This window comes from Triticum aestivum, chromosome 7D (genome assembly GCF_018294505.1).
Source record: "Triticum aestivum cultivar Chinese Spring chromosome 7D, IWGSC CS RefSeq v2.1, whole genome shotgun sequence".
Classification (NCBI taxonomy): domain Eukaryota; kingdom Viridiplantae; phylum Streptophyta; class Magnoliopsida; order Poales; family Poaceae; genus Triticum; species Triticum aestivum.
Genome location: NC_057814.1, coordinates 5,360,141 through 5,385,154, shown reverse-complemented (window position 1 = coordinate 5,385,154; position 25,014 = coordinate 5,360,141). Strand labels below are relative to the sequence as shown.

At 45.4% G+C, this 25,014-nt stretch overlaps 2 pseudogenes; both read right to left on the bottom strand.

Moving 5' to 3' along the window:
- Nucleotides 1–647: 647 nt before the first annotated feature.
- LOC123166820 (receptor-like protein kinase HAIKU2) lies at nt 648–5,543 on the bottom strand (annotated as a pseudogene).
- Nucleotides 5,544–9,626: 4,083 nt separating this feature from the next.
- LOC123164388 (putative disease resistance protein RGA3) lies at nt 9,627–14,761 on the bottom strand (annotated as a pseudogene).
- Between the last annotated feature and the right edge of the window lie 10,253 nt (nt 14,762–25,014).

The window sequence follows — 25,014 nt, the reverse complement described above, 5'->3', positions numbered from 1 at the left end:
CTAAAACCAATGTGCAAACTCCGGAGTCATTTATACAATGAGTCTTAACAAATGTATGCAGTTTTAATACTAACATGGAAATAAAAGAATAGCAAAATGACAGCCAAGTGTGCCGCTGTTTAGGGTCCTAAAGAATAGCAACATGGACAGAGCAACAAGGCTGGAATGATGGGACTGAAGTTTAATAGGTCGCCCATATTTAGGGTCCTTCTATTCTGTTTTTTTTTTCTCGAAAAGGGGGGACTCCCCGGCCGCCGCATCAGAACGATGCATACGGCCATGGGTCCTTCTATTCTGTTACATTCAACATATATAACAATGTTGAGAACTTCCTATTCCTAATCACTTTAAGCTGAGTTTAATACAAAGTTTATCTGAATTATCTCAATTACTTCATTTAATGGCAACATACCAGAATTATTCATTCCAATGCCACATTTCAATTAACGGAAGCATATCTGAGACCTGGGGAAGCCTTTTGCTATAATCTGAAAGGAAATTCATGGCTCTCCAAAAACTGGTTTAATGTTCACTTCTCATCATCCCCAATCAAGTCCACCTTGACCATCTACGACGACAAAAGCAAAATGGACGAAATCAACAAGACATTTACTTCCTTGAGCCACAAAATATTTCTAGCTTGTAAATCAACTCTTGATCATATTAAACGCTTCGTCAAATTTGCCTTCTAGTTGGGTTTCGCTGATCAACTGGGATGCAGAGATCAGCTGCTGCAGGATCTCCCCAAGTCTCCTGATGGGCCTGATCACTTGAGATATCTCCCTGATTTGCTGGAACTTGAGCCCTCTGACCCACAGATACACAACTTTCAACTCAGACGGTAGTATATTAGGTGCCTTGCATTCATGCTGGAGGCCTGCAACACTCTGTTGTGCCTCTTGCCACTGGTAGACTCTTCCCTTGGTTTTGGGGAATCCTGAAGCTTTCTTGTCAAACAAAACACAAAAGCAGAGCCACCATCTTGTCTACAGTAGAATCTTTCAAAGTACCACTGAACACAGCTCTGTCAATGTCAGTTCATCTGCTGAGCTGATCTCATATGCCACTTTGCCCTTCACATCAGAGGCCGGGGTACTCCCCTTTCCGAAAAACATACCGCCCTTCACTTGGACTACATCCTCACTGGTGATACATCTGAAACAAAAAGGATGCGCCCAATAAGAATTCACAAAAATAAATGGATATTGACACAGCAGATAAATTCTTTAAATTCAAGCAGACAAGAACAAAATCTTTCACATAATCACCATACAAACTACACTCCAATTTACAATCACTCAGAGGAGGTTACATTTAATACTACAGTCTATCAGTTACTGATCATCCAATTTAGTAAAATAGTTGTGTTCTACATTTGTGTTCTACATGAGGTGCCCAAGAAATCACAAATTTGCTATTCTGGAAATGTTAACAGTGGGAATACTTCCTAAAATTCAAGAAGTTGTCAGAAATGTTAGAATTGTGTCGAATATTATTGTACAAGGTATGTTGCAGTTGGACTTGGTTTTGGACTGTGTGTAGACAGGGTAGGAGTTGTGTCATAATATGACACTTGTATCCTATGCCTCTCAAATATATCGTGGGTAGACAAGCGATGTAACTTATGCCAGCATAATAGCACAGGCACGCAGGTGGAGCCGGCGGCATGTGCCGGTGCCCGGTTGGCCGGTGTACGGTATTGTAGCGCACTAGTAGAAAAGGGGGCTTTTGTCCCGGTTGGTAAGGGCCTTTAGTCCCGGTTTTTAAACCGGGACTAAAGGGTCGTTACTAATGCCTCCCCCTTTAGTCCCGGTTCTTACACGAACCGGGACTAAAGGCCGTCCACGTGGACGCAGCCTGGAGCTCCACGGGACTAAAAGAATTTTATGATATTTTTTTTGAAATTTTTTTTTGCGAATTTTTTTAAATTTTTTTTTGATTTCAAATTTCTGAATTATTTTAACCTCTAATCTCTAATCACCACCCCTCATCACTGCTCAATTATCCTCTAATCTCTAATCACCCCTCATCATTCCAAATCATCTAACTTTCCGGACGGTCACCCATCCTCTCACTACTCCAGCCTGAGCACGCTTAACTTCCGGGTTCTATTCTCCCTCGTTTCCAAGTCTGCACTTGTTGTTTTCCTGACAATAGTAAGACGTCAATTCTATTAACCCTCAGGAATTTAGCTTGAGCATGAAGTGACACATTTCACTGTTTGAGTTTGAAACTATTGTTTAAAAAACAATAATTATTTAGTAACACTAATATTTCTGGATTAATTAGTTTGACCATTGTTTGACCACTGTTTGACCACAGTTTGACCAGATTTGACCAAAATTCAAAAAAACTGAAATAATTATTTAGTAACACTAATATTCTAGAATAATTAGTTTGACCATTGTTTGACCACAGTTTGACCATAATTTAAATTTTTTTGAATTTTTTTGCCTCTCCAGATCTTAAAAGCCCCGTATCTTTTTTTCTGTTAGGTTTTTGAGGATTTTGAAAATGTTTAACGGGGTTCCCCCGGTTAAATTCGGATGTAACTTTTTGACTAGATGATTTTTCATATAAAAAACTTTTTCATCCGAGTTCGTATGCAAAAGTTATGCCCATTTTAAGAAATTCCAGAGAGATTTTGCAAATAAAGTCGAAATTCATATTTGTTAATTTTCCCAACAACTAGACCACATATCACATGGGAAACTTATTTTATTTTATTTTTTTGACATTTCCATCATTTTCTTTTGTTTTTTCTAAAACTGAAAAGGCGGTCCAGGGGGGTAGAGTTTGATGGGCCCTTTAATAGCAAAAAGAATTTTCATAAAGAATGTTTTTGTTAGACATTTTAATAGCAAAAAGCATTATCATAAAGATTTTTTGTTAGAAACTAAAATAACAAAATCTGTTTTTGAATAGAATCATAAAACACAGTAATAACAAAATCAAAGAATTCAAATTTGAAAACTAATGGCACTAACAGAAAGTTTATAATTTTTGTGACCTAAAAGCAAAAAGAATTAAAAAATAAAATTTAATAAAATAAATAAAAATAGTAACAGTAAGTATTTTGTTGTAAGTAGAGACAAAATAAAATAAATAAAGCAACAAAGAAAAAAGAAGTGCCATCTACTGGCCACCACGGCCTGAATACGACTAGAAACCCAACCATGGGCCAGGATTTAGGCCCGCAGGTGGCCCAGTATGCCCACAGGCACACAGTGTACGGTTAGGCCCGAAAGCCTGCTATTGAGAGGAGCTTGAGAGGGTGGGTGCAGCAGCGCTTATAAACCACTCTCGAGCTCTCTCAACTAGCGAGGTGGGACTAAACTTTGGCCGCGACGCGGGCAGCACATGTCCTTTGGTCCCGGTTGGTGGCACCAACCGGGACTAAATGACTAACCTTTAGTCCCGGTTGGTGCCACCAACCGGTACTAATGGGCATCGCACCCTTTAGTCCCGGTTCGTGGCACCAACCGGGACTAAAGGGCCCAGGTGAACCGGGACTAATGCCTTAGCCGCACGAACCGGGACCAATGCTCACATTAGTCCCGGTTCGTGACTGAACCGGGACTAATGTGAATATTGCCCTGTGACGAAAGCCCTGTTTTGTACTAGTGGCGGTGTCATGGGGAGGAGCGCCCGTAGTCAGGCCCCGGGGATGTAGCCATGACGGTGAACCTCGTTAACAATTTCTGGTGTCGTGCTTGTGTGATTGCTTGGTCCTCGATAGATCGACGAAGCACCTCGGATTTATTCTAACAAGAAACATACTGTGTTGCCTACTTAACTTAGTATTCTGTTACAAGAAAGTCCATTTCGCGAGTTCCAAATGAGCAAGCACTCGAATGACTAAAAATCATTGTAGCAGACAGGAACACAACAAACTCTGTTTCCATAGCATTATGAACAACGTACACGGATAAAAGCAAGTACGGGACATTAGTATGGGAGGAAGCAACATTTTGTTATAAAGGTGCTGCAATCAGGGATGTTCCCTTTTCTTTAATTTTTTCATGTGAACAATAGGGAAGGCCCTTGCTTATTCTTAATTTTAATTTTTTTTACTGAAAAAGGCTTTCACACTGTTTTATATATAAAGCAACGATCATCAACAATCCGGTACAAACGCAGGCCACCACACCACACGCACACACCCAAGGCAGGATACATAGACGCTGAGTGCAGCAACATCACCCCTAGCACTAACGCCACCGTGAGGACATGAAGCCACATATGACGAACAATGAGCTCCAAGGCGGCGCCTTTAGGAATGCTCAGTGTGTCGCCCTCCGTGTCACCAAAGGAGGGCGACGCGGGGGTGGGATCGTGCTCGACCCTATTAAGCCAGTCAGATGGCGCGTCTTTTATATTTTCTTAAAGTAACTAAGGCACTTGGTTTTAGCCTGTGGCCTTACAGGTTGAGGAGGCCAAGGAATGGGCCGCGCCCACGGATGCGGCGGAGTCGTTTGAGAGCCATCTGCATGGACGGCCTTTGCTTTGGATCCCCAACGGTACAATCCACACCCAGCCTGAACACGGCCGCCATCTCCTCCATGAACCGCGCTTGATGAGGGATGCCCTTGTCCACGCCAGTGTTGAACATTTTCAGATGGTTTGCCATCAATTCATTGCAGTTATCCTGAGCCCAAATTGCCAATAGACCATCTGCTGCTCCATTGGCCAACTTCCCTGTGACTAGCTCCAGCAGCAGCACGCCGAAGCTGTAAATGTCTACCTTCTCTGTCAGCTGGCTTGCCGCGACGCCATACTCTGTAAGTAATCAGCTACAATCAGTACTACTTAGAAGACCAAGCTAGTTAAGACAGAATTCCATTTCATGGATCGATCACCTGGCATAGCATACCTGGGGCTGCATACCCAAAGTTACCAACTGGAATATCCGCGATCGGCAATGGTTGGTTGAGCCCGGCAATGCTCATCTGCGCAGCACCAAAACTGGAGATCTTCACATTCTGCTCTTGATCAAGCAAGATGTTGTTAGAGTTGATGTTGTGGTGGACAACCGGTCTGTTGCATCCGTGGTGCAAGTGGCAGAGCCCTTGGGCCATGCCGACGGCGATGGCAATCCTCTGCGGCCAGCTCAGTGGCTGCTCGCCCCCCTCCCGCCGGTGCAGCCAGTAGTCAAGGCTGCCATTCACCGGGTACTCATAGACGAGCATGATCGCGTCTTCCCTCTGGATGAAGTGCAGGACATTGATGATGTTGTCATGACAGACGCTGGCTAACAGGATCATCTCTGACTTGCAGCGGTTCTTGACATTGTCATCCACTAGGAGTGCTGGGTTTGCATTCTGGAACTTCTTGATCAGCAGCGTAGTCGGGAGACCAATGCCAGCGGCTCCCTGCACGTGGACTACGTACAGTTGTTCGCCCTCCCCAATCCTTCTGCTAGCCCACATGCTTCTCTGATTATTTTCAGTAAGGCTGTCGACTATGCCTTGATCGTTGCACTCGATAGGCGGCGGTGGTGCCGCAGGACGGCTGCTGCGCTTGAACCACCGTGATCCGGGCATTTCCGGCAGCGACAAGGGTGGTCACCCTGCAGCTATGAGAGGCAGAGAGAGATACATGTTGGTGATTAGTTTGGCAGGCACAACAAATTAAAGATGGGTGGATCATCTGAAGAAATTTATACCAGGATTCATTCAATTACCAGTGAAAAACAGATGGTAAAATTCATAACCCAGCTGTAGTATCTGGCTGACCTGCTGCTGTAGTGTAGTGCAGTAGGAGTATAGGAGGTGTTCAATTCAGTTAATGTTGCTGCTTACCGGTAACTAGAAGAGAGGAGAGCAACACAAAAGGGAAGGTGTGCGCGAAAGGAATTTGGAGGCGGTCGGAGCCGGAGAAGACGGTGATGAATTCGGCTTCGGAATTGACACGGGACACGTACTGTGGAACGGCCAGTCGTGGTGCCGTCCGACCATGGCTTCCGGGGCACACCAGCCGCAGCCGCATCTCCCGTACCGGCACACCCGTCTCCTGCGTGCGGTACGGGCACAGCAGCCGCATCTGCCTCCCACGACGGCCTAGTGTCCCCGTCCCAACTCGCCTGCGTAACAACCACAGCGACAACGAACGCCTCCATCGTCTCCTCCGGATCCACAACGCCGGGAGATCGTGGATGGGAGGGGATTAGGGTGGGGGAGAAGAAGACCGTGGCTGGGAGTCGTGGTATGTATGTTGGCAAATGGCAAGAAGGGATGGCGTGGGGAAAGGAGGAGGAGGAGGAGGAAGAAGAAGATAGAAATGAGGTGGGAGGCGGGGGTCCATTTATATATCAGGCATATATATAAGCATACGTGTGCCGCCAATAAGCATATAGTAGAAAGGAGGACGTAGCAGTACCACCCAGCCTTTTGGGTTCAAAAGAAGAAATAAAAAGTAAGTAGTATATATGGTTTTGTGCAAGAGACTCCAAAACAAAACCATGGATACGTGGCAGGGTTCAAAAAATTCGACTAAATTTCGGCAAGGTTGTCCAACATGAATTTGTAAAAAAATGAGATTGCGTACAGTAGCACTGACACTCAATATATATACCTCGGTTCAGCCGCCGTCGTCGTTGTCGTCTATCGCAGTGCAGTAGAGTAATGCTCTGTATCTCCACGCCATTCGATGGATGGGGAGGGCTACCTCTTGGGTCTGCTCCTGCGTTTGGGTCTGCTACTGCGGAACTTGGTAGTTTTCGTGTTCACTTCGTGTTCACGGGACAGATTATAGACGGTGAAACCGAGGCGATCCCTTTGGAAGGTGCACAACGGACGCAACAAGTCCATGTCGAGAGCTAGTTGGGGCCGGCGAAGAGTCCAATGCGTCAAACATTTGCCTTATTCTCATCAGGAGAGATCGTCCATCGCCAATGTTAGAACAATTTCGAGGGCATCGTCATCCATGGAAGACAAGCAATCACACGGACAAGAGAAACTACACGAATATTTGTTTAACGAAATTCACAAACATGACTACACCATATCCCGGGGCATGATTAAAGGCACACCTTCCCAATAGTACCAATCATATAAGCCCTCCAGGGCACCAGATAGCGCTCCGACCTCGCGCCATGGGCGCCCACACCGTCCCTCTCGTGATCTCTATCTTGACCTAACTTGATTCTGAGGGCATGGGGAGATTAGACATGGTTGATGACGATGCTCGATCTTTCGTCCCCGCGGAGTCGCAAAAAGGTGTACCCTCGACACCGGAGTTGATGCACATAGCTCACGTGGAAGGCGACCCGCCTAGAAGGGCCGTACACAAGCTATCTGCGGGAGTTTTTGTAGACCAGGAACCCCACGCGCCCGTGAGGGACCCCGTCTAGACGCACAACGGCTATAAGTTGCTCTAGGTCGATTTGCTCGTCCCTAGAGCCTCGTGGATCCCCCCCCCCCCCCTTCAACGAACGAAGAACGAGAGAGAAAGAACAAGGGAAAGATGTAAACTTAGGGTTAAAAAGTATATGGTTTCGGCGTGAGCTACGGTGCATCACCCTTGACGTCGAGGGTACACAGTGACGTGTTCGTGTGTGAACACACTTTTTCACGACTCTACTGGGGAAGAAGCTTCGAACGGTCTCTAGCCCATTCTTGCTATAAAGAGTTCATCATGTAGGGTTTGCAATCTACAAAGCAAAATAATCTCTATGCTCCAACTTAAAATTTTCGTAACATGTACATATGCATCCTAACTTTCATGCATCGGCAACCCACATATCCATATGCCGATGAGCAACACGATGGGTTCGGTTAATCAAGTTAAAACACCGCATGTAAGAACTTCCAATAGCATGCAACAAAATTTTTCACCTTTTTATTCATCTGCAACTAACTTGCAGTATATTAATCCAAACATGTCGGGAAATTGGCCATGCTACTACATTTTATTGGGCCAATTACCCACAACCATCATATGCTACTCCTCATACTGCTATTTTTTGGCACCATATGCAACTGTAGGTATTCATAATTCATCTCCAACCTCGTCAGTTGGTTGTCGAAGCGCCAGAACACAGTATCCTGCTTGAGCCCAGAGACTGAGTATAGAGGCATCGCCAACGCCATTGCTGATGCTTGCTGGTTGCGGCAACTCCTCACCGAGCTTCGTCACCCACCATCACGAGCTACCGTTGTCTACTGTGACAACATCAATGCCATGCCATGTACATGTCGAGCAACCCTGTTCAGCATCAGCGGACAAATCAAGCACATTGAGATTGACCTAACTTCGTCCATGAGTGTGTCTCTCGGCGAGGTGCGTGTCCTGCATGTCCCGACGACATCACAGTTCGCCCACATCTTCACGAAGAGGCCCCCTACTAGTGTGTTCGTCGATTCCTACTCCAGGCTCAACATTGTCGAGCAGCACTCTTCGGCTGCCGGGTGCCGGCGCGAGGTTGGAAACCTCACCATGTGTGCAACAGGCAAGCCGGAGTCCGACAGCGCCCATGCTCCGGCGCACGTCGCGTCTGGCCATGTAACCACGCACGGCGTGATCTTCTCTTCTGTTGTAACAGTACCTACCTATTTGTGTGTGCGGGTGTGTGTGTACCGATGTATATAAACACTTGTAATGTACGATGATCAATATACAGTGAATCATCTGCCTTACACGCGCTGGATTGGTTGCCCTCGGTGATGAATTCACTCAGGAACACTGCCCCAAGCCTCAGGAGAGGGAGCGGGTATGCTTCGTTCCTTTCTTTCTTAGGGGCCTCGGCTTTTCAATCCGAAAAAATAACTTCTGTTAGTACAATTTTTTGTGTTATATGACTCATATTTTATTTGTCAAATTCATGGTCAAAGGTAGGCTTATAAAATTAGTCGGCATGACAAGTTAGTTATATAAAATCATTTTTCCCCACAGGAAATTCATCCAAGCTTAACAAGTTTCCCTTACAAAACTTAATAAACAAAAGGAATTCAATTTTTTTTTCGGGGGAAAAGGAATTCAAATTAAATAAGTTAATAAAAACTTTTGAAATGCGAGTATGCAACATGCTCCTTCCATGATTTTTGCAGGGCATGGTAGAAGTTGGGCCAAAATACAACATCTATATTCGTACAAGATATACTAGTGTAGCCTCTCTGACTAACGACAGAGATCTAGGAAAGCACATTGATTTAAACCACATCAGAAGCCATATCTTTCCTCTGTCTTTTCCTTGAATAATTACAGCACAAAGGAACAGGACACATTTGATTTACACTGTTGATTTCAGTTTTACGATCTGCCTTCCTCAACGAATGTAGGCAAGGGACATGGAAAAAAATGTTCACTTTTGGTGTTTGCATAAATCGGATTAGTTCTATGCCATTTGTGAGTGCAGTCCTGCTTGATGGATGAAAAGAAAAAAATTGAAGTAGCTGCATGACGCTCCTCTTTTCTTTTCTTCAGCATAGCGTCAGACGTCTGCAATCCATCAAACTGGAGCTGGTGATCTGATCTCCCTGGTGCATTACTGTAGCTGCAGACCGTTTGTGCAATGCGTCAATTAAAATGGAAAAGGTTTTCCTCATCTTCTGTTGACAGACACCAATATAGGATGGTAGAAACTAAGAAGTGTACCTACCTTAGCACAGCAGCAAGACAGAAGGTAATCATCCCAAAAAGGGCTCATCAATCTTGACCTTTAGCATTCTTGTTTCTAGCAATCTGCATTGTTTTGAGAGCTTGCTGCTGCAGTCTTCGACCTCGAGCTGTTCCAGCGAGGGTGGGAGGCCCTCCTTGGGCAGCCGCGAGAGGCCCTTACAACACTCGATCTTCAGTTTCTTGAGGGAAGGAAGGCTGTGCAGATCTGCAGGAAGATCTTCCAGATCATCACAACATACTATAACAAGTTTCTCCAGCGAAGGTGGGAGGCCCTCCTTGGGTAGCTCTGAGATGCGTGGACACCATACGATCTTTAACCTCTTGAGGGAAGGAAGGCTGTGCAGCCTCGCCGGAAGATGTACCAGGTCATCACAGTTGAGAAAATGGAGATCCTGCAGGGACCTATGGAGCAGAAGTGCCTTCTCTTGCTCATCTGTTAACCTTGCTTCTTTCAAATCATATAGCTTTAGTCGTTGGAGGCAGGTGAGGCCCTTGCAGAATGGCGTGGTAAGGCAAGACAACATATCGATAGTAAGACTTTCCAGTTTAGGGAAAATGGTCCCATCACAACTCTCTCCAAACCCTGTCAGGGATCCGACTACTTTGAAATGCCTGAGGTTCACGAGGGATCGCAAGCCCTCTAGTGGGGCGAGCAAAGTACAGTGCACAATCTCAAGATCTTCCAGCAGTGTCAAGGGTTTCAGCTCTAGAAGCTCCAAACTTGAGTTCCAATATAGTGCCAAAGCCCTGAGAGTCCTGAGCGATTCCATGCCATGTAATGCAGTGAGTGATTTGCATTCTCTAATTGTCAAGTCTTCCAACGATGTACAGGAGTGCAGCATTAGAGAATTCAAAGCTGAGCTATAAAATAAGTGTATCTTTTTGAGGCACGTACGGTTATTCAGAAAGTACGGCTGAATGGTTTCCTGAGGATACTCATATATTGCAATTTGTTCAAGTGATTGCGGTAGGAGCAGTTTTCTGTGCACGAAAGACGAGAGCATCTTGGGGCATCCCCCGAGTATTTGTAGTTCCTTGAGGGAGGTAACTCTGGAGAAACCTTTCCTGCTCCCGTCAAATATTAGATGAGGGCATCTTTCAATAGTTATAGTTTTGAGAGAGGTGGTGAGATTCGACGGAATGCACCACAAACCGTCTGGATCTGAGCTTGCTGACAAACCATTTTGATATCCTGATGATGAAGCCTCCGAGGCTGGGTTGAGATTCGACTGGCCGTTTTCTTCCTCTTCTATCCGTAACTGTGTCAACTTTGGACAGCCATTTAACATCAATTTCTTCACTGCCGGCGCATGTCGAAGCATCAGAGATAGCCACTTCCCTGTTATTCCACATGAAAAAATACTGAGACTTTCAAGACATGGTAGAGCTATATAATCTGCAGCTATCATGTCTTCATGGGTGTGCGCTGACACAACATCTGAAGAGAAGAGTTTTGTGCAGTGCCCTATTGTCAAACTCTCTAAAGATACGAGCTGATGAAAACTTATTAGTGGAATAGACGTCAGATTCCAGCATGAATTTATTTCCAAGCATTTGAGGTCCCTCAGATTATGGAATGCCAAGATTTTTTCATCCAGTCTCATCTCACCAAATGACTCACCCAAAAGACTATTTGGCCTAATTTCGAATGTTTCCATGTAAAATTCGTCCATCGTCAGAGATGTTGAAACTCTGCTGATTAAAAGTTCAGAAAATGTGGCTGAAGGCCGAAGAGGGACCACTACTTCCAAGTGAGGACAATCGCAAACAATGAACTTCCTAAGATTGGGCAACCATGAACCCTTCTTCATTTTGAAGCTATGATGTTTCTCAAGCAAATCAAACATCTTGAGTGCATGGCAATTTCGGATATCCAATAGCCTTAAACTAGAGTTCATATCTCCCAAAGAAGTGCAGACACAACTCTCCAACTCTGACATTTCAACTAAAACTAGCTCCTCCAATGACGGAAACGATACTTCTCTTACTTTCTGCATGTTTCTCAAAAATAACCTTGTAAGAGACGGAAGCCTTTTCAGTGATGGAACCATCCAGCATTCTCCACAGTTCTCTAGATGAATTGTTTGTAAAGAGGTAAGCCAACCATCTAACACTCGATTGAAACACTTGCTCGAAACTTGAGGCGAGGAACCCAACTCAACATGACTGTCCTGAAGTTTCAGATACTGGAGATGTCTATGATTTACCCTACTAGACAAGAAGGAATGAAAATCAGCAGATGTTGCAGACAAATGCAGCACTCGCAAATGATGTTCCTTTTGGAATACTTCTTGGAAGGCTTTGAAGAAGAAAGAGTCATACTGCCCAATTAACACCAATGACCTCAATTTTGTCACTGATGTAAATGAACTTCTCATTTTTTCTTCAAACATCTTGGTACAAGGTATGTTGCTCATCTGATCATCCATGGAATATACTGAATCAGTTAGTATTGACAAATGGTGTACGGTTGGCAATATTTCATTGCAATATATACCATCTATTGTTGCACACTCCCTTCTTGAAACAACCCTTGCAAACTCATGCATGAGACCACTAATGGAATAGGAAGTTTGTCTCACCGAAGAGATGACTTGCTCAAAGAAGCCCAGGTTCACCAAGTCAGTTAGATAGTACCATCCCGTATCCTTTAAACTCGCACTTGAATCGTCTAGCTTCACAAATCCGTGTGAAATCCACATACAGACTAACTCCTCGGCGGGAAACTGATAACCGTATGGGAATATAGAACAATATGAGAAGCACTGCTGTAATGGGAAGGGCAGCTCGTCATAGCAGAGCTTCAAAGATGACATAATGCCACTACTGAGGTGCAGGGATTTCCAATCTTCATTCTTCAGACCGTTAGTCCAATGTTCAACGGTGAGATGCTCTCTTAATAGTGCTCCTGCAGTTTGTGCCGCTAATGGGTTTCCTTTTAACTTTTGTGCTATTTTCTGTCCTATGCCACTTAGACTTTCTTGCTCTTCGTAGTTCTCATCACCAAATGCGTGTGCTTTAAACAATAACCAGAAATCATCTTTTTCCAACGGACCTAACTTAATTGGTTCAGCCGTTCCTCTCCTTTTGGCAACAGATGGTTTTCTAGTTGTCATTAGTATCAAATTGTTGTTTGCATTGTCAGACTTAAAAGGAGCCAACAGCTGGTCCCACTGGCAGTCATTTTTGTCATCCCAGACATCATCTAAAATAAGTAGAATCCTCTTTGACTTGATACTACCCTTCAAGATCTCCTGAAGCTTGGCAAGGTTGCAAAGCCCTCCATGTGTTTCTTGTGACACAAAATCTAACATCTCCCTTGTGAGCCTCACTTCATCAAAGTTGTTAGAAACCCAAATCCATATCTTGTGGTCAAATTGATTTTCCACTGCTGGATCATTGTATACAAGTTGAGCGAGAGCTGTCTTCCCAATTCCTCCGATGCCTAGAATAGGCAGAACAGTGACACCACCAGCTGATTTGTGTTGGCTTATCAACTTGATAATAAATTTCTTCTCTGCAAATCTCCCGTACATTTTCCTTTGATGAAGACTCGATGTTCTTCGGCATGTATCATAGGTTGTACTCCAACGGTGATTTGAAGCTGCAACAGAATCTAGCACAGGTATATTCAGAACTCTTCTCACATCCCCTTGGATGCCTTGCAACTGATTAATTAATCCTCGTAACCTGCTCGAAAATCCGTCCTTGTTCCAGAGGTTTGTGTTATCTGTGGTGACTTGTGTTGACTCATGACCAATTCTCATCCTTTTTCTGCTGGATGAATTACAAACTGAAACAGGCATGGCTTCTCCAGTAACATTGCTTATGCTACAAGAAGAAAGAAAGGGTTGTTAAGTAGATAGTGTAAATAAATGAATTAACAGAACAAGAAGGGGTGTAGATGGATGCAGAAATGAGTAAATTTCTGGCTTTATTAAGTAATTAGATTGTTTCCTAAAAGACAAAATTTAGAGATTGATATAATTTGGATGAAAAGTTGGTGGTTTGGCCAAAATAAATAATTTTGGATGATCCATTGAATGATAGATAAGTACGCAAAATAGGGATTGTGATGCCACTTTGCATCTAAGAAAAGTACAAGTCCAAAATAAAGTGCGCCAGTGCGAATATGTAAAAAGGCATGGATTGTTCATGTAGAGTAGTTCATAAGGAAATGCACGTTGTTCTTGGGTCCGTAAAACGTACCTTGAGGACGAGTCTTGTGGTTGGTGACTTGGTAGGGCTCGGGTTATTTCCATACAGCTAGCACTTTTGACATGCCTTGACAAAACTCCTGTCCCGTATTTAGTCTTACATTGTACTATGGTGTGACAGTATTTACATTCTGCGTGCACAGGGTTGTCATTACCATCTCTTGTCACGACGAAATGGTCCCACGCCTTGGACCGTAGCCTCTTGCCACGGCTGCTACTTGTTGGATCGATCGAAGCAGGCTTGCCTAAAACATAAGACAAGTATTACTGTTAGCATGGTCCTGTATGACCATCGTCCAAACCTTAAATTTTTATATAGATGAACAGGGAGAACATCAACTAAATTTTTTACATTAATTTAGAGAACAAACCATGCCAAAAGTTGCAGGTTCATTTTTTCACATGGGAAAGAAACTAAACAGAAGATGAAAGATTTCAGCAAGGCCCGCGCTAAATCATATATACATAGAAGCTGACTGAAAACGTCAACGAATTAAACTAGATTCCGTAGCGGCATGTGCATCAGCTATTTATATCATACACTCACCACCTCAAGAAGGAAGCTCGGATATATATATATAGATCACAACTGCAGTAGTACAGTAGTATTTTGCAATGGAAAATCACAAAAACCAGCTAGCTAGTCTGCGGCACGTACCTTGTTGGAGCCTGTAGTAGTTGAGGTCGTCGACCAGGTTTCCCGCGTCGTAGAGCACCTCCTTGAGATGAACAAGAGATCCAGCCAGTGCCTCGTTCCCGAGCGCCCTTCCCTTCACAGCAGAGACCACCATGTGGACTCCCTTGATCTCAGACTTGAGGCCCTCCATCTCCTCTGCGAGCCCGGCTTCGCTGACCCAGGGATCATGCTTGTCGATCAGGGGGCTTGAGAGGATGGCCAGCGCTAGCCACCCGATCCCTTCCTCCATCCGGCGGGCGCTGGAGGCGGAGGTTCGTGAGGTGAGCGGCCGGCCGTGGAGTGGAGTGGACGTACGGACGGAGGAAGCAAAGCAGAAGAATGCGGCAGGGGTCGATTATTGGGGGATCCAGACAGACTATATAACGGGCTAGGCCGCGATGGGTTGTCGTCAGTTGAGAGGCCCACACGACGGAGGCCTCACCTGGGCTTCCACCGGAGGCCTCACGGAGTCGACGCTGCGCCACCCCCGAAACAGAGTTTGCGGCAAGCTCCGACGCCGCTCCTCCCCGTTAACAGAGCTTTGCGGCGAGCTGAGGGGCGAACCTGCCCGGGACCTCCTATACAGCGCTGCAGGCGCCCGTTAACGATCTGGCGCCTGCAGCATTGCTAGAATGGGCCGGCCCACTAGCATGCTGCCCCAAGTTTATTTATTATTATTTTTACGAAAATAAAAACATGATATAAAGAAAGGTTTACAGATTTAAAGAAAAAAAGTTCATCCATTTGAAAAAATAAGTTCACATCTTTTTAGCAAAAATTCGATGGCATTTTGATATTTTCTTTTTAATTTATACAAACCTACGAAATTTCATATTAATGTGTATATAGTAGATCGGTTCAGTCATCGAGTTGTGAGATTTATATAAACCCCGATCTTATTGCAGCCCAGCCAAAAGCCCGACATCTGGGCCGGGCTCAGGCTCGACTTTTCTACCCAGAAGCCCGAAACAACCATAAATACATATTGTATTTGAAAATATAGGTATAATATATTATTTTTATACCCTGAAAATAGGTATTGTAATAAAAAAAATGTTGTTGTTCATATTTTTCGGGCCAGGCTGGGTTTGCCCAGGGTATGATTAGGTCTTCTCCATTCAGACGGGGACGTACGGGGTGTTTCGAGTTCATCCAGTCTAGACTTTTTTCAGGGGAGCTCATCTAATCTAGACAAAACTCATTGATGTCGAGAGGCAAAAAATCCAATGCACGGTGGCGGTGCATACAAATTGAGACCCATCAACAACCCTCTCTGCGTGTATCAGACCAAGAGGCCCTCTGCCTGTATGAGTTCTGTCTCGCAATAGGCGAACGGTATGATGGGTCAGCCCAATTAACATGTGGATAAGTGGATCGCCTTTCACCATCATTGGATAGTTTTGTCCAAGGAAGAGCAAATTTTCTCCAAGACTTTCAATACTGGACCAGGGGGAAGGTGTTGGCGCTAGCACAGTAGTATACATCCCGAATACCCTGCAACGGATGCTGGAATAGGTCCGGAGAGTGCGACCATGCGAGACAACACATGCTTTCTTAGTAACATCAAAGGGCACGAGTTACTTCATGTAGTTTTTATGCTGTATGTTGTGAGTTCAGTTACGTGCCATTTAATTTAGATGTAGTTCTATCTAGTTGTTTGTAATGTCTCGTTGTATGAATATTATGTTCTATCTAAATATGATCTTGTAGTTCCGATAACAGAGTACTAAAATAGAGTAGGCATATGTCTCGTACATAAGTACATAGTCATTTGTCTCATACATAGAATAGACATAATTCTGACACAGAAATAGATGGTAATGTCTCTACTGATAGATAGGAGCGTCAGTGACGACGTCTGGCCTGGCGGGGAGGCGGATCTCGAATGACAAATTCATCACATATAACTCGGTTTCCTGTAGCAATGCAACTCAACAACCCTTTTCCATTCCCATTCGCTCAACATTTCTTGAATCTTGCCATCATCAGTTATGTCAATCAATTTTCTTTCCCCAGGGCCATCTGACTGCTTTCTGCTGACGTAGTACACAAAATCGTCTTCCTTCAACCCTTGCTTCAACATAAATGTAGTCTTCAACCAATCAAAAGTGATGTCCACTTCACTAACTTGCACAACAGTTGGAGAAAAGCCTTGGACATGAACAATAGGGCTAAGCACCCACTGAGTACCCTTAGCCATCTGCAACACACAAATCGCATTGAGTACCTAACCTACCCCTTAATATCCCCAGTAACAAATATTAGACATGTCTATATATTACCAAGCTATATATTACAGAATATTAACGGAGCAACTAATACAACTAATTAGTTGACATCTAAATATATTAACAAATACTACCAGAGCACCTATGAAAAATAAAATGTGGGCTGAAATATACCCTTGAAGCGTGCGTGCGAACGAAGAATGACGAACGGCGGCCACCAAACTGCCGGTGCTCCGGCTCGAACGAAGAACGACGAACAACAGCTTCACCTCGACCACACTGCCCCAACTTCACCACCACACTGCAATGCTTATCCAGCTCCGTCTGAAGGGGGTTTTATAGGTAGAGAGGAGAAAATGGCGGGAAAGAACGACTGCGGTAAGGCGGGAAAGGGGTGGCGGGAAACGGGTGACGGGAAACGGGTGGCGGGAAAAAGTTGGCGCGAACATATGGCGGGAAAGGGTTATTCATCATCGAAGGGCAAGGTTTCTGCATCGATCGAGCATGACGATGATGACTTCATGTAGTTTTTATGCTGTATGTTGTGAGTTCAGTTACGTACCATTTAATTTATTTGTAGTTCTATCTAATTGTTTGTAATGTCTCGTTGTATGAAACTGGACGAGGGACCGTGCTGCTGTGGCTGTGGAGAAAACACGAAGCTCGACGAGGGACCATGTTGCTGTGGCTGTGGAGAAAACACGAAGCTCGACGTGGGACCATAGTGCTGCGGGTGCCACGTAGAACTGCCAGGTTGGTCAGGACGGGGTGGCCTGGCTGTCGGCTGAGGTGCTAGACGTGGACGTGGTTGATGGCGGTGCATGGAGTGACGTGGCTGCTCCTGCTGGTGCTGAACAAAATCGGTTCTCCGGGTGCACGTGATAGCCTCGTACACAGTCCGTATCTTATTCTGAATTCTTTCCAAGAAGGGCTGTACCACTGGACGATGCTGAAGAAGAGGTCCAGACGATAGTGATCGTCCAAAGGTGGTCACGTCGTCGTAGAGTTCGCGTGTCAAGGTAGCCTGCAAATTTCCATGACGATTAATTAATGTCTGTCTCATAGCTCGGGTACATATCCGACGGAGTAGGATCCGGTATCGCCTCTGGGTGGGAGTACTCAACAATGCGTAACCGTGTTCCGGTCATGTAGCGCCGCAAATAGAGATTGAATTCATCGAGATCGAAATTGTGATTCTCGTGCCATAGATTTGTGTTTGCTGTCTCCCATTCTATAACATACGGCTCTAGTCTAACTAGCCAGTCAGCAGTTGTCCTGTTCATGCCCTTCCTTGTCGACCTAAAATTGTGGTGTGTGTTCAACAATTACCTAAAGCTTCGAATGGAGTACTATGAAAGATAATGCAACATTGAAAAACTGGTTAATACGGCTACTGTTCCTGTTGCCAACTATGCAGCTACTGCTTCAACATGTGCCCTCACCGCTGCATCTCTTGCAGCTTTCCTGTCCCTCACGTGTCTTTGCGTGCACACATTAAGTCTGTCGCGTATCAAATTGTACTTCCAAAACTGGTTCTGCTTGCAGAGTTTTTTGAACAGATTCATCAGGTTCTTATTTCTAAACTGCGAGAAGAAATTAGCCCCGAGATGGCGCATGCACCAACGGCTCTGCAAGTCCTGCCATGGAACTTGTTCCTCAGGGCCTGGGTTTGTTAGTGTCCTTATCGCACTGAGTATACCTGCATGCCTGTCATGAAGGATGCACACATTGGGCTTCTCCTTCACAACTGATATTTTCAACTGCCTGAAGAACCATGTCCAACTTTCAATGTTCTCACTCTCCACAAAAGCAAATGCCAGTGGGACGACTTGATTTTGGCCGTCTTGACCTATGGCTGTCAGGATCTGACCCTTGTACTTGCCTGTGAGAAAAGTACCGTCAACACATATCACCGGTCGGCAATGCCTGAAAGCTTCGATGCATACACCGAAAGAGAAGAAGAGACGATGCAACACCCTCACAGTTGGGAACTCTGGCATGAACATGTCTTGGATATCGATATAGGTGCCTGGATTCCGCTGCTGCAAGGTGTGGAGGAGGTGGACAACAGAGTCATATGCATCAAAATAAGAACCAAATCTCCTCTCAAGCGCTGTATGCTTAGCCCTCCAAATAAAAGTAAATTTTTGAACTTGACCGTGTCCACAATGCATGAACACCGACGGTGTGTGTTTCAGTATCAAGACCTAAACTTGCCGCAATCCATTCTTTCAACTGACTAACTGACCATGTTTGTGGTGCGCTGATTGCCACCTCTATGTGAGTAAATTCACTCAGATCTGCTCCCAACTCATTTGTTTGGACAGTACCAGGACCATAGTAAAATCTCAACTTCACTACATCGGACATCTCGACTCACCTATTTTTTTTCAACAACGAAATACAAGTATTAGACATGTCTATATATTACCAGGACCATAGTAAATTTCACGATCAATATAATTTAATCTATGTGGACGATTATGATGAGTTGCTTGACTCTTGTTTTAATAATAATATAATAAATAGGCCCATGTTTACTAATAATAAATAGGCCTCAAATAATAAAAATAATATAACCGACAAATATGATAATTCATTTTATTTCAATTATATGGCCCATGTTGATGTATTTTTAATTTTAATCAATTTTAAAAATATTTGTCTCTTCTTTCGAACTTTTTATTCATGTTTCAAACTTCTTATCACGCACCTATGTACGTGTCAACTATTAACCAACAACTTATTATCCCCACTAACAACTAATACAATTCACACACCTAAAACTATATTACGAAAATTTGCCGTAGCAACTACAAATATTTACATATACTACCGGGGCAAATAACAATAATCGCACACAAATTTTATTTCACATCGAACGAAGCGTGCGTGCGAACGAATAGTATGTACGTATACTACCGGGGCAAATAACAATATTTACGTATACTACCGGGCCAAATAAAAATATTGCGGTATACTACCGGGCCAAATAACAATAATCGCACACAAATATTTACTTATACTACCGGGGAAAATAACAATATTTACGTATACTACCGGAGCACCTACAAAAAATAAAATGTGGGCTGAAATATACCCTTGAAGCGTGCGTGCGAACGACGAACGACGAACGAAAAACTGCCGGTGCTCCGGCTCCAACGAAGCACGACGAACAACAGCCACGACCACCACGAGCTACCCCGTCACCACCACGACCACCCAACTTCACCACCACCATACTGCCACAACTACACCACCACCACCTCCACCAAAATGCTCACCACGACCACCACGAGCTACCCCGTCAGTAGATCGACACCTCTTTTGGCTACCCTAAATGAGTTGAACCCATTCACGGTGCCAAAATCGCGAAAATGTAGCTCATTTAGGTGCACAAATGGGTGCCATTTTTCTGTAGAGAGAGGAGAAGGAAGAACACAGAAGAAATGAGCAACGGGAGAAGGAGAATGGAGGAAGGAGAGGAAGGAAGGAGAGGATAAGGCCGGGCCGGCCAACGTGTCAGGCTACAGCCCCCTGTCGGCCAGCAGCTGGCCGATCGGCGGGCGGTAGGCCGACAGGGGCGCACAAGCCGACAGCCCACTGCCTCCCCCTCGCGCGACGTTGCCCGACCAACCACAGGCCGCCGCGTGCCAGCCGGGCCTGCAGTCGGCCTGCTGCTAACCGATCGGCCTGCTGTGGGCCGATTGGGCCTGCTGCTAGCCGATCGGCCTGCAGCCGGCCGACGGTGTATTATTTTTAAAATTTCTTTCTTTCGCGTAATATTTCTGTAATTTAAAAAAATGTATTATTTAAAAAAAATTAGCGAAAAATGATCCCGTTTCAAGAAATCTTCATGATTTTCAAAAAAGTTTCCTGTTTTTCAAAAATGTTATAGTTTATTAAAAAAATTACAAATTTGGAAAGTTTTTGAGTTTTGTACAACATTCCATTTTTAAAAAAAAAATACTTTTAAATTTCCTAAAATAATTCGGGCCCGCGCAGCCTGTTGGTTCTTTATTGTTGATGCTACCATATGCTCTTATATGACTGCTAGTTCAACTGGTAGTAGCAGGTCATGTATAACACTTGATCCCTTCTTTGAATCCCTGTGATAGCGTTTTTTTTTTTTTTGCACCATAGTGCGCGTTCGATGTCGGTCTCGATCTTCAGGGGCCGGCCTAGTCATTGAGTCGTCTATGCAAAACGACAGCTCTTTGCCGCAGAGAGCAGCCTATAGGAGGTCTCGACCTGTGCGCCGTACAGGATCCCCGTCGGCTGACCTACACACATAATAGGGTTTCCCGTCTCAGCCCACTAGCACAATTAGCTGATCTAGGTCGTCTTATTAGGCCCAACAGAACACCGTCCAGTTTGATGTTTAACCGAGTCTTCTCGGTCAGACCAAGAAAAGGTCCAAGCCCACGCCACAACCACTCTAGGCTAGGGTTTGGTGTCTAGAAGTTTTATTCAAAGTTTAGTACAACTCATTTTAATAGCTATTCGGCTTAAAAATATGATTATTCAAAGATTTCTAAAGTCTTTTTCTGTTTTTTTGCGGGGAAAAGATTTGTTAAGTCTAAGATAAGAATAGAGTCGCACACTAAAACGTCTCACAAATCGTCTCTAAGTTAATTAAAATTAAATGCTTATTTTCTTAAAGGCTAATTATAAGAAAAAGCTTGTGGCGCTCCATAAACGTCTTAAGAAGCGTCTTTAGGTCGCTAGTGTCCATGGGCGTAGAGACGAATAAAATAGCATCCCAGAAAAAGCGACCATACGTGGTCTTTTTGTTGTAGTGGTAGTTCGCCGAGCTGGAGGGACGGTCAGATCGGAAGGAGGGCATTGGGTGTTCCGGCGCCGTAGTATACACCGGGTTCGGAGACGAGCCGGCCGCCCACGCGGGAATCGGCGATGGCGAGGGCGGAAATTGCACCTGGTGAAGGGGCCGGCCAGTAGGGCGGGACGCGGGTGGTGGTGCTGTCGATGGCGGCGGCGCCTGGTGGTGCTGCTGCACCGTCGCCTGCGTCGCGGGGGTCGACGGTGGCGCTGGGAGGAACTGCTGAGGCGGGGCCCCCAGCGATGCGGTGGCAGTCGGCCACGCTGGCCAAGGCGTTCCCGCGGCCGGGTAGGGCAGCAGGAGCGGCGGCGGAGGCGCCCCTCCGTAGGGCGCCTGGAAGGCCGGGGCGGGCCACTGTAGCGGCGGCGGCCCAAAGGCGGTGGTGGCGGCGCTCGGCGGCGGGGGCTGGTTCCCGGCGAGGTAGAGGGTGATGCCCCGGACGGCCTGGACGAGCTCTCGCAGGGTGCCCGACACCTCCTCGGGCGTAAGGAGCGGGGGCGGATCCGCCGTGGTGGTGGTCGTCGCTGGCGCGGTGGTGGTGAAGGTCCCGGACGTCATCGCCGTCATCGGCGAGGAGGTGGCCGGCGGCAGCGGTGGTGGGGCGGAGGTGGATGGCAGCGGCGGCGGTGATGGAGGAAGCGACATGATCGGCCTGGTGTCTCTGGATACCAAATTGGTAGGACTAGGGTTCCTACCGGGCCTCCGGCGTAGATTGTATGGACAAGGGGGAGGAGGACGAGGGCTGGAGCGGGCGCGCCGGCAATGAGGCGCCGTCGCGGCTAGGGTTAGGTGCGGCGGCTAGGGTTCCGGCTCCTTGGGGAGCCGGGCAACAGAAGATTATAATATCTTTATTGCTTGCCTCAAACGGTGTCTTACAACTAGTATTTATAACTTTAGCCTAAGATAACTTGCCTAATATAACTTGCCTAAGATAACTTGTGGGTCAAGCCCCTAATACTAATGCCCGGTGGGCCTCTTTCTGGTATAGACCAAACCGGTCATAACATGCACTATCATCACTTAGAGAAAGCATGCACCAGCAAATTCTGTCAGGCACAAGGAATTGACTTAATGCTGTACATCCACTACACATTGACACCCCTTTCTTAATGCTGCAAACACCACTAACTAACCACACTGCCAAAGAAAATGTAACTTCCTCAACACCTCCTCCATGCTTACCATACACATCAGACATTCCAGCCATCCCTCTTTCATGGGACTGGATTATCTATCGCTTAACCATACAAAGCTCCGCATGTGTCGCAGCAGAGGGAGAAGTAGCAATAAGTAGGCCGCTAAGACCTGTCATATCCATATCTTCATTTTGAAGAATTATCTACACCTCTACGGCATACACATGTGATGTACTCCCTTCCTCTGTAAAGTAAAGTAGTGATCTAAACGCTCTTATAAATCGAGCTCCTATGAATCCGTGGAGTTGCATCTAAGCTAAGCTACCGATGGGAGACTGAGATAGCTTCAATGGAGTAGTACGGCCGCGCACTTACCACTGCTCCGCCGCGCGTGCGTCGACCGTGCCGGAACGACGGCAACTCAGATGCGCACGCCTCACTCACCCCCCTCCTCCTCTCCGGCGCCAAGACCGAGCGGGCACTCCGCGGTGGCGCGACGGAGGGACAAGAAACTGGGAGGGAGGGAGGGGGAGGAGGATCCCCGCCGGCCGGCGAGCGTGGCTCCGATCTGGGGGGGAAGGAGACGACGAGACTGCTCTGCTCTGCACTATCGCTTGTGTTTTTTTTAAGACATTCTTTTTTAGTTCGTTTCGCGTGGTGGCACCCTAGCTACCTGCTGCGGCCCAATTCAGTCGAGGCCCAGTGTATCCGGGCGCTGAGAGTCTACAATTTTTTCTATTTTTATTTTTTTGCGGGATGAGAGTCTACAATATGATGAGAGAAAAAAAATTACAATCAAAATCATACTGACCATTCATCTTCCTTGGATTCTACTTCGTCGGTCCAAGTCTAAAAAACATCTGCCAATACCCTAACCAGATCAGATCAGGTTCGAACTAACTAATTGAGGAGCACTCCTTCTAAAGATCACTTTCACATTTCCTAGGTTGCGACAAGTGGCACGCTGCATGTACGCCACTTGTAAACCGTACGTCCAAATCTTCAAGTTTTCCCTTTTGTAGTAGATCTGTTTATTCCAAACTCTTTATCTTTTAAACCGTGCGTCCAAATCTCGAACCTTTTTTTGGATTCCTCGCGTTGAGATTTTTAAAACTAGATCACGGGTTGATAGGTTTTGACGAACATTTTTTTAAAAAGAAAACGGACGAAAAAACTGAACCAGGAGCACTTTTTTCCCATTCCGAAAGCCGTTTTTCGAGGGGCATGGCCGTACCTCTCACGGACGCAAAAAAAATAGAAACATTTTTTTTGTTTTCAAGAGGTACAGCCGTGCCTCTCACGGAAGAAAAAAAAAGAAGAACGCACTTTTTTGTTTCCAAAAGGCACGGCCGTGCCTCTCGTGGAAGCAAATAAAAGACGTTTTTTCGCGCAAAAAGATCAATTTTTTCTTTGAAAAGCAGAGAAAGACGGTGAAAAACAAAAAAGAAACATTTGAAAAGCCGAAAATGCGTGCGAAAAAAATCCGAAGGGGACGCCCAAGAGCGACATGTGGCGGCGGCTGAGAGCGCGCCAAAAGCGTCAAATGGCGCGCTCTCAGCCCACCACAAATGACCCTTGGGGAGGCTCCCGAAGAAGCGCCCCTCAATTAGTTGATAGGTCTTAAAGACCATGGCGCTAGCACATGGACTGGCCCATAAACACGACTAGCGTGGCTCATTTTACAACTTTCATTTATTTTATTTTTTTGCTTCGGTCCCAAGTGTCCCTCATGTCCCAATTTTTCTCTTTCATTTTTCTTTATGTTTAGATTTGCCCTAAAAACATATTTTCGGAAAAAAAAATCTTGACCTCATCCCCTCTTATAAGGCAAGGCTAGGGGGTAGTCGGAATCATCTAATATTGAGTCACTGTCTCGGTTGCAACAAATCGACTCGTATTGTAACCCCCTCACACAAGGCATTTTTCAATAATCAATCAAAGCGAAAACAGGAGTAGGGTATTACCTCAACCATGAGGGCCTCTACTTGGGTAAATTCCTCGTATGTGATCCCATCTAAAATATTCGGTCACATTCTCCACCCTACGAAGACTACTGACATTTTTCAGTACCCTTAAGGAGAAAAATCAAGATGTAACCAGATTTCTATGGGGATACGTCCTCTAACGACAAACTATGGTTCGCTCGTTCATGACATGTTTATCGGCACAGTTTTCTCTCCTAAGGCTACAATGAAAAGAGGGGGTCGGGTTTTTTTCTTTGGTGGGTGGGATTTTGTAAAACTTAATGCGGATGCTTCTTTTCATCATGACGTTTTTATGGGCACGGTTGGTGTTGTCC